Source organism: Cricetulus griseus, chromosome 4 (genome assembly GCF_003668045.3).
Source record: "Cricetulus griseus strain 17A/GY chromosome 4, alternate assembly CriGri-PICRH-1.0, whole genome shotgun sequence".
Lineage (NCBI taxonomy): Eukaryota > Metazoa > Chordata > Mammalia > Rodentia > Cricetidae > Cricetulus > Cricetulus griseus.
The window spans coordinates 105,071,878-105,082,061 of record NC_048597.1 but is presented as its reverse complement, the minus strand read 5'-3'; the positions used below and the strand labels follow the sequence as shown (position 1 = coordinate 105,082,061).

Below are 10,184 nucleotides of genomic sequence, written 5' to 3'. Positions count from 1 at the left end.
GGGCAGGTGCCAACTCCTCCAAGCCAGAAACACCCGAGGCAAGGGCACAAAGCTCAGCCTCTCCACCTCCTCCCAGCACCAAGCAGTGACATGAGGACTCCAGGATTAGGAACAACGCCCAAACAGACACAGTGCAAAATCCTGCAGGATAAGTGACACACAGTGCAAAATCCTGCAGGATGAGTGACACTGAGCTAAGTGACATTGGGCTGGTAGACAGGCTAGATGGTTCTTGGGATGCTGAGCTCTGGGCCACCAGACAGAGAAATGTCTACACTGAGTTTCCATTACAAAAGGGCCCAGGGCAAGCAAACCCCAGAACTACTCTTCTTCTTCTTCTTCTTCTTCTTCTTCTTCTTCTTCTTCTTCTTCTTCTTCTTCTTCTTCTTCTTCTTCTGGCTTCGAACTCACAGAGATCCACCTGCCTCTGCCTTCCCGAGTGCTGAGTGCTGGGATTAAAGGCTTGTGCCACCACTGCCCAGCCCTTATTTTATTTTTGACACGGGTTCTCACAGAAACGCACTTTGTAACTGAGAATGACACTGAACTCCCACCATCTCCTGATGCTAAAATAACAGTGCTACATGGGGCTTATGACAGTGTTGCTTTCTTTCTCTCTCTCTTTTTTTTTTTGAAGTTCACCTTTTTTAATGTACAAAAAAAAGTATGAGTAGAACAATTAATGAACACTGTCACATGTTTACATCACTATCCAGTTCATATTAATTTTACTCGTCAAACAGGAAGGAGGTGGCAATTTAGGGAACAAGAGAAAACCAAGAATTCTCTACAATTCTTCTATGTGTATAAGCTGTGCTCACAGAGACGGCTTCATTACTTCTGTGCAGGAATTCAGTTGCATATAAAATTGAACCTCCTCAACAGCTGAGGAAGACTAGAAATATGGGTCCATATCCGGGTGCATTGTCACACAATTCAAATAATGGTGCAGCTGCCAGCTTGTAATTTTTCGGGACTGCAAACAAGGTCTCTCTCTCTCTCTCTCTCTCTCTCTCTCTCTCTCTTCTCTCTCTCTCTCTCTCTCCTCTCTCTTTCTTTTTTTTTTTTTGTTTTTTCTAGACAGGGTTTCTCTGTGTAGCTTTGGAGCCTATCCTGGCACTCGCTCTGGAGACCAGGCTGGCCTCGAACTCACAGAGATCTGCCTGCCTCTGCCTCCTGAGTGCTGGGATTAAAGGCTTGCGCCACCAAGGCCCTGCAAGGCTTTCTCTTGAAGCTGAACCAGAAACAACTTATGTTCCTTGGGCTTTGTAATATATGCAGGAATATATGGATACTGAGGAAATTGGGTCTCCACCAGTTACCAATGCAGTCATCGATGACCCATCTTGTAGGACTCCATCTTGACGACCCAGTATCTCTGTCATTAAGCGTTTTAGTCCTTCAACTTCATCTTCTCCTGGGTTAAACTCACCACCAGGTAATTTGAAGAAAGCTGTTCCCAGCTGTAGCAGTAACACATGGGGTAGCCGATGCTCGTGTACAATCAGAACCCCTTCTACAGTCCTTCTCATCCCAATTTTATCAAATTCCTCCCGCAGGCGCTGAAATCTGTCTGCAACAGAGCTGTCCTTCTCATAGAGGGCCTCTTTTGTACCAAAGGCATATGGTACAGGTTAATGGTGTGCTCCAGGGTGAGGGGCTTGTTTTGCTGGATGTACTTATTGTGAAACTGGTTGACCCCCCGGGGCCAGCCCGTCTGCAAGCGATTCGGCGGCACCACAGACATGCTGAACAGCTCCAACACAGACGTGCAGAAAGCGGGCGGGGGGGGGGGGACGACGACATCGGAGACTTCCTCAGGGTGGGCAGCGGTTATCCGAGTCCGCCTCAGCAGCCGCCGCCCACCATTCACAGTGGAGAGCAAGAGCCGTTGTTGCTTTCTTATCTTCAGTCTTTCCCTCTTCAGCAATATCCTGTGACACAGAGGAAGTGAACTTCACTTCTCCAAGCCCCCATCCAGAGCCCTGCCTTCTGGCAGCACCCACAGCTAGGTGACAGACCATTAAAACTGCACCTAGGCAACACAGCTTGTTCCCAAGCTAATACCAAGGTGTCATTTTGCCTTCACTGACCCTCAAGACTCTCAGCCAGCCAGCCGGTCAGGTCAGGAAACTTGCTCTAGACTGCTTACTTGCTCAGAGTGGGAAAGGTGACAGATGGGGTGAGCACACACCCTCTGGCTTTTTACAAATCTTACGTAAGTGTGAAGTTCTCTCTGATACAGTTTCCAGAGAAAAGGTCCTTACCAACAGTCTCCAGTGTCTTCTGCTGGCATCTGTATTGAAAGGAGGGGGAGCCAAGGTGCACGATCCATATACATTCACTAACACCGTGCATCTGGGATTAAAGGCATGCACCACCGCCCTGGCCCTTCCACCCCATTTTTTGAGGTAGAATCTTTCACTGAGCCTGTAGCTCACCAGTTGGCTGACCAGAGTTCCCAGGAATCCTTCTGCCTCCGCCTTCCCAGTGCTGGGATTATAGATATCCACTACCATACCCAGCATTTTACATGGATTCTGGGAATCTTCCAGCGTTTTTAAAAATGTGTGTGTGGCTCCGGGAGTCCCTGGTAATTACTGATTTTCTTCCCAACACACATTTATTTTGGGCAGATGGAGGTGTATGCGACATGTGCCACAGCAGAGGTCAGAGGACAACTCACAGGAGTCAGTTTTCCATCATATGTGTGTTCTGGGAATTGAGCTCCGGTCCTCAGGCTTGGCAACAATCATCACCTTTACCTGCTGACCCATCTCTGGGACCCTCATTTCGTTCTATGTTGAGACAAGTTCAGTCGGTGGTTGTGGTTGTACGTGCTGGTAGGATATTCTAGAAGCTGAGGCAGGAGAATGAAGAGGAATGCTCTTCCTGAATTGCTCAAGCTGGCCTTGAACTTACGAGCCTCCTGTCGCAGTCTCCCAAGTAGGTAGGACTACAGGCCTGTGACACCACACCCATTCCTATCTTTCTCTATCCTCTAGAGGTGTTTTTGGTTTTGAGACTCAGTTTCCATGGAGCCCAGGATAACCTTGAACTTCTGATGCTCCTGCCTCCAATTCCCCGGTGCTCGGTTTCCAAGCTTCTCTTTCTATCTGGAGGGGTGCGGGGCTGAAACCCAGGGCGGGATTCGGGTGCTTTGCCACAGAGTTACTCCGCAGCCCTATTGGCCTCGGAGAAGGGAACCACGGTCACGGAGCATCTCAGGCTCTGCACTAGCCACGAGGAACTTCTTTCCAGACAGAGTGGACACACCCCTGCCGCATCCCGGCGGAGGGATTCTGTGCACAGACACGCGCCACACGCGACTCGCGCGTTGATTGGCTGGTGCTGGACTGGCCCCACATCAGCCCAGACCGAGACGCGGCAAAGAGCCGGAATAAACGGCAGCCAATCATACAGCATTCATGTGCGTGGGCTGCGCCTCTCAGCCAATCCGGAAGGGGATCTCGGAAAGGGCGCGCCCAATGAGAACTGGGCAGAGGGGCGGAGCTTCCAGGAACCCGGGAGGTTAGGCTGGGCTGTCACCTTGACAACCTGACAGCCCCTAAGAGTCCGGAAACTTAGGAAACCTGGATCTTAGCCCTGGGTTGACGCCCGAGATTCTGAGAAAAGCTTTTCCTTTTAAAAGAGATGTTTTTCGTTTCTCCAAATTTGTTTATATAAGAAACATTTCCATACAATATATTCATAATTTCTATTTTCTATATTTTGATCATATTTCCCCTTCCCCCCCATTTTTTTTTTTTTTTTGGAGTCAGGATTTTATGAAGCCCAAGCTGGCCTGAAAATCGATATGTAGCCGAGGCTTGTCTTTAACTCCTGAACATCCTGGCATGTCTTACCTCCTGAATGCTAGGTGAGCATTGTACCACTGAACTACATCCCAGAGCAAAAAGATTCTATCTGTGTGCTCAGATATGCGTGCTGAACTGCGACAGGGACAAGCCCATGCACGAGGGACCTATGGATCCTTGGGAAAATATCCAGTCCAATACTTTACATAAAGGTCCAGGGGATGGTACACAGGGGCCTGCAGTACAAACAGTGGCTGGGTCACATGTGTAGGAAACTGCTTCGGATGGGACAAGGTGAGATGACATTGAGGCTCTGCAGAATCTGAATGGCTGCCTTTATATACTGTCCCCTCTGCATGGCACTTTGGTAAACACAGGCAGGAGCTCTTAAGTGGACCCCAGTGAAAGCAGCCGCTCTGGCTTTCTCCTTCCCCCATCCCTACTGGTCCAAATAGGTGTATTGGCTTGACACATATCTGAAGGGCCTGCAGTTTTGTTTATTTATTGCTGAAACCAGAGTATGTCCACTGGGGTCAATCTGCTCCATGCGGTGAGTTCAAAGCCAGCTTTGGCTACCTAGTGAGACCTTATCAAAAAATAAATAAATTGAACTAACAAAATAGCCTTAAGTGCCACTTTGTCCTGGCATGAAAAGGGGTGGAATTCTGTCCTGCCTGCAGGAAGGTGGTATGAATGAGAGCCGTTGGGAGCCAGTTCAGGAAGAACCACACACCTTTTGCTCAGGTTATATCTCAACCTCCAGGAGGCTAGGCTTTCTCCTTTATTGACAAAGACAATCCCTTCATACCAGAGCCTTGTACAATCCAAGCCATCTGCTGTCACTCAGAGCAGCACAGAATGACCACCTTTGTTGCCATCCTGATTGGCTGGAAACCCATTAACTCTAGCTTGTCTCCCTTCACCTACCGGCTTCCCGCTCCCGCCCCAGCCCCCGCCCCCCCCAGGCTATAATTTCGGAAGCACTCCACCCACACCTGGCAATGCTTCCCAGCACCATGGCCCAGGTCCAGCCAGGACTGACTGGCCTTAAGGATAGTTTGACTCTTGTTATCATTGTGGACTATCATGGGCTGAAGATATTTCTAGATTCTGAAACTAGTACAGATGGTCCTGTGGGAATGAACAACTGTCCCCAATTTCTGGGAGTCAGACTGCTCTGAGAGTCACTTCAGGCAGTGGGTCCATCAGCACTACTGACTCAGAAGTGTAGGGTAGGTGAAGACATACTTTTCTGGTCTGGTGGCCCCCATCCTAGGAGTGCCCAAGGCTCAGGGACTGGGCCAGCTCATGGTAGATAAACCGTTTAGAAGCTAGAGACTTAAGGCCTGGGGTTCACAGGGTAAAGGCTGTGACTGTGGGCTTTAACCACAAACTTGGTCACTTTCATTATTCTCTTCTGATAGCAGAAGGCAGTGGCAGCATGGTGGTGTGTGTGTATCTGTGTGTGTCCATGAACATTCCACCAAGCAATAGTAGGAGGTGGTGCCTTCAAGGGCTTAAGCTTTCAAGGGCCTCAAGTGTCAGGTCCTTAGTTCCTGATAGCAACAAGTGTGGCAGTGCAGGGAGTCTGAGACTGAGACAGGTAAGAGGGATTCATCCGTCCCTGAGCCCTAAGGAGGGGGTAAGCAATTAATTGTTTTACAAGGAGGACCCTAAGAGAGACATACATGGTCCCCTGGAGAAGGGGAAAGGGTCAAGATCTCCTGAGCAAATTAGGAGCACGGGAATAGGGGGGAAGGAGCTAGGAGAATGAGAAGAGAAGAAGACGGGTGAGGAAGACATGAGAGAGCAGAATGGTTGAGTCGGGGGAAGAATTGAAGAAAACAAGAATGGAGATACCATAATAGAGGGAGACATTTTAGGGTTACAGAGAAATCAGGCACTAGCCAAATGTCTGGAGATCTACAAAGATGACACCAGATAACAATCTAAGCAACAAAGGAGAGGCTACCTTAAATGCCCTCCCCTGATAATGAGATTGATGACTGACTTATATGCCACCTAATAGCCCTCATCTAGCAGCTGGTGGAAGTAGAAGCAGACACCCATAACTACTCACTGAACTGAACTGGAATTCAGTTGCAGAAAAGGATGAGTGATGAGCAAAGGGGTCCAGACCAGGCTGGTGAAACTCACAGAAACAGCTGACCTGAACAACGGGGAGCTCTTGGCCCCCAGACTGATAGCTGGGATACCAGCATGGGAGTGATCCAGACCCCAGGAACATGGGTTTCAGTGAGGAAACCTCAGAAATCTACAGCACCTCCTGTAGTAGTTCAGTACCTATCCCTAGCATAGGTGTAGACTTTGGGAGCCTATTCCACATAGAGGGATACTCCCTGAGCCAAGACACAGGGGGGTGGGCCTAGGCCCTATCCCAAAAGACTCTGATGACACCCTATGGAAGGCCTCACCCTCCAGGGGGAGCAGAGAGAATATGATAGGTAGGGTTTTAGTTGGGGGAGGGGGTTGTAGGGGAGGAGGGGAGGGAGAGGGAACTGGGATTGACATGTAAAACAATCTTGTTTCTAATTCAAAGAAAAAAAAGAATTGTTTTAAATAACTATTATTGTGATGGTGGTACATGCCTTTAACCACAGTATGCAGGAGATCTCTGAGTTTGAGGCCAGCCAAAATTACAGAGTAACATCCTGTCTCAAAAAATAAAACCCGGGGCTGGAGAGATGGCTCAGAGGTTGAGAGCACTGACTGCTCTTCCAGAGATCCTGAGTTCAATTCCCAGCAACCACATGGTGGCGCACAACCATCCCTTATGAGATCTGGTGCCCCCTTCTGGTGTGCAGATATATATGGAAGCAGAATGTTGGATACATAATAAATAAAATCTTAAAAAAAAAAATAAAAATAAAACCCAACTGGCTATGGTGGCCAATGCCTTTAAATTCCAGCACTTGGGAGACAGAGGCAGGCAGGACAGCCAAGGCGACACAGAGAAACCCTGTCTCAAAAAAAGAAAAAAAAAAAAAGAAAAACCATTATTATTATCAATGGTAAGTTGTTTGAATTTGTAAGCAAACCTAATGTTCATTTTTAATTCTTCTTTGACAATTTCATACATGTTTATATAATGTATTTTTACTGTATTCACCTCCCATGCATGTCTGGGAAGTAGGTGGGTACATCTGTGCCATGGTCTACATATGGAGGTCAGAAGACAAACTTAGGGGAGTCAGTTCTCTCCTTTCTGGGGTGGGGGTCCTAGGGATCAAACACAGGTCACCAACTTCATGGTAGGCACCTGTATGTACTGAGCCATCTTACTAGCCCCATTTTTTTTTTTTAAAGACAAGAGTCTAATGGGACTGGAAAGATGGTTCAGCAGTTAAGAGCACTGGCTGCTCTTCTAGAGGTCCTGAGTTCAATTTCCTGCAACCACATGGTGGCTCACAACTATCCATAGTGAGATCAGGTGCCCTCTTCTGATCTGCAGGTATACATGCAGGCAGAACACTGTATACATAATAAATAAATAAATCTTAAAAAAAAAAAGACAGGGTCTCATATAACTGAAGGATGTAAGTAGATAAGAAGCTAGAAAATAAGAGACTGCTCTGGACAGAGCAGCCAAGCCTTCAAGACCAAGGGTGTGACCCCAGGGTTTGGACATTTTAAGTTTAGACCTTTATAATGGAGCACATGTAGGGTTAAAGTTCCTAAAGCTGAGCCCTGCAACACTAGAGGGCACCACCTGCCTGCTGTCACCACTAGCTGAAGCCAAGGACGGCAGAGGCCAGCACTCTGGCTTCCTCTACCCACCACCCCATCATCCTGCCACCCCAGGATTTTTGACAACTGTAGGCTTAGTAGCTTCCAGAATCCTTCCAGCTACAAGGTCCCCAGTGTCCTGTCTTTGTATCTTCACAGTGGATCCCTATCTTTTCTCCTGTGCTTTCTACTCTGACCTCTCTCTGCAACTCTTCAGCAGCACTTCTGTTGCTATTGCTGCTGTATGCACTGCTCTTCCAGGACTCAAGTTTGGCTCCCAGTATCCATCTGAGGTGGCTTACAACCACCTGTAACTCCAGCTCCAAGGGATCCGATCCCCTCTACAGGATTCTGCTGGCAACTTCAAACACATGAAAGGAGAATTCAAAATAATTTTAAAGTAGTCGGGCAGTGGTGGTGTATGCCTTTAATCCCAGCACTCAGGAGGCAGAGGCAGGTGGATTGTTGTGAGTTCAAAAGTCAGCCTGGTCTACACAGTCAGGGCTACATAGTGAGATCCTACTCAATAATAAGATAAATATAAATATAAAACGATGGGGCTAGAGGGGTGGCTCCGTGGTTAGGAGCCCTGGCTACTCTTGAAGAGCATCCATGTTTGTCTCCCAACACCCACATAACATCTCACATCCATCTGTAACTCCAGCTCCAGTGGATCGGTATCCTCTTCAGGGCTGTGAGGGGACCACATGTACACAGTGCCCAAACATGCAAGCCCAATACTCATGTACATAGATAAATCTTTTTTAAAAATTAATCTTTGTGGCAGGAGATATGGCTCAGTGGTTAAGAACACTTGGCCAGGTGTTGGTGGCGCATGCCTTTAATCCTAGCACTCCAGAGGCATAGACAGGCGTATCTCTGTGAATTCGAGGCCAGTCTGGTCTACAGAGCGAGTTCCAAGACAGCCTCCAAAGCCACAGAGAAACCCTGTCTTGAGAGGGAAAAAAAAAAAAAAAGCAAAACACTTGCTCTTTTTTTTTAGCATGATAAAAGGAAGAAACAGACATTCTTCCTTAGTTCTCCAAGCATTTAGTAACCACACCTTAGACTAAATCTCCTGGTATCTCCCTTGCTGTTCCTGTAAATGACCTGGGTTCCCTTCCCAGCATGCATATGGTGGCATACAAACATCTGTAACTCCAATTCCAGGGGTTCTGACCTGACTCCCTCTTCTGACCCGAGAGCACCAGAAACACACAGGCACACATGCAGGCAAGGCGGTCTTACAATTAAATAAAAGGAACGTTTAATTACAGGAGTTACCACAGGCGCCCCACCAAAGTGAAGAAATCCATCCAAGAGTCCAAACAACAAAATTACAGTAAACATTTATTAAGCTGTAATGTTCACAATGTTTTAATCCAGTTCAAGTCGATCTACAAAGACCTCTAACATCAAAGCCAGTGATTAATAAATAAGAGGAATGTATCCATCACTTTGCAAAAAAATAAGCCTGGTGCTTTTTTCTATATAAGATATTCGTAGAATTAGCTTCCCAACTAAGGTATATGCACGTGTGTGTGTGTGTGTGTGTGTGTGTGTGTGTGTGTGTGTGTGTGTGTGCCCGCATGCATGCGTGCACACCCCCCCTATGTTCACAGAATGGCTTTCTATTGTGTTGAACTAAATACTATATAAAATTTCTAAGCTGAGGCACAACACAATAACTCAACCATGAAGATATCATTGGTAAAAAAGAATATGACTTGCAGCTAAGACCAGGGAAATAATTACTTCATGAGGGATTTAACTGCACATTAGACACTGTCACAAGAAATTAATTTAATTGTAGGATATTCAGAGATTTATCACAGATGCAGACAGGAAACTGACACAACGGTAAAAGCTTGAAATTTGCAGAGACATCAGGGCAGAGAGTCAATTATGCCATCAGCTGCCATAGCCATCCAGGTGACAATGCAAACGATGTGCTTCTTGTGCCACCAGGTCAGAAAAATGGGTTCTCCTTGTCTGTCCTAGCTATGGAGGGATCACCAAAGAACAAAACACAGAAGGATGCAGTGGGCTGAAGTTTACTGATGCCAATCAGGACACATCATCGGCAACTGTCCAGTGTTAAAGAGTATTGGGTTAGAACCCACAAAATATAGATATAGATATATATAATTCTACAATTCACAGGTGAGGAGCCCAAAGTCCAAGTACTTAAATGGTCTTAAAACAAAAACATTGTAGAATGGTCACAGGTTGCTTTGGAAAGCAGCTGGCATGCTGGGAGTAGAGCTCACGTGCCCAAGACCTGAAAGTAAAAGAGGCCAGGAAGGATGCCTTAGAAGGTCCTTGTAGCTACAAGTACACACCAGCACTGGCTTTCTGATGAAATGAGGCAAAAATCTTTAACTAGGTGGGGGCTAAACTTTGGGAGCCCAATCCACATAGAGGAATACTCCCTGAACCAAGACACATGGGAGGTGGGCCTAGGCCCTTATCCCAAAGGATATGATAGACTCTGATGACCCCCTATGGACGGCCTCCCTGGGGAGCAGAAAGGATATGTGATAGTTTAGTTGGGGGGAGGGTAGGGGAGAAGGGAAGGGAAAGGGAACTGGGATTGACATGTAAAACAATCTTGTTTCT

The 10,184-nt window shown here is 47.0% G+C and overlaps 1 pseudogene; it reads right to left on the bottom strand.

Annotated features, from left to right (window-relative positions):
- Positions 1–496: 496 nt before the first annotated feature.
- On the bottom strand, positions 497–1,762 carry LOC100752346 (annotated as a pseudogene).
- Positions 1,763–10,184: the final 8,422 nt, after the last annotated feature.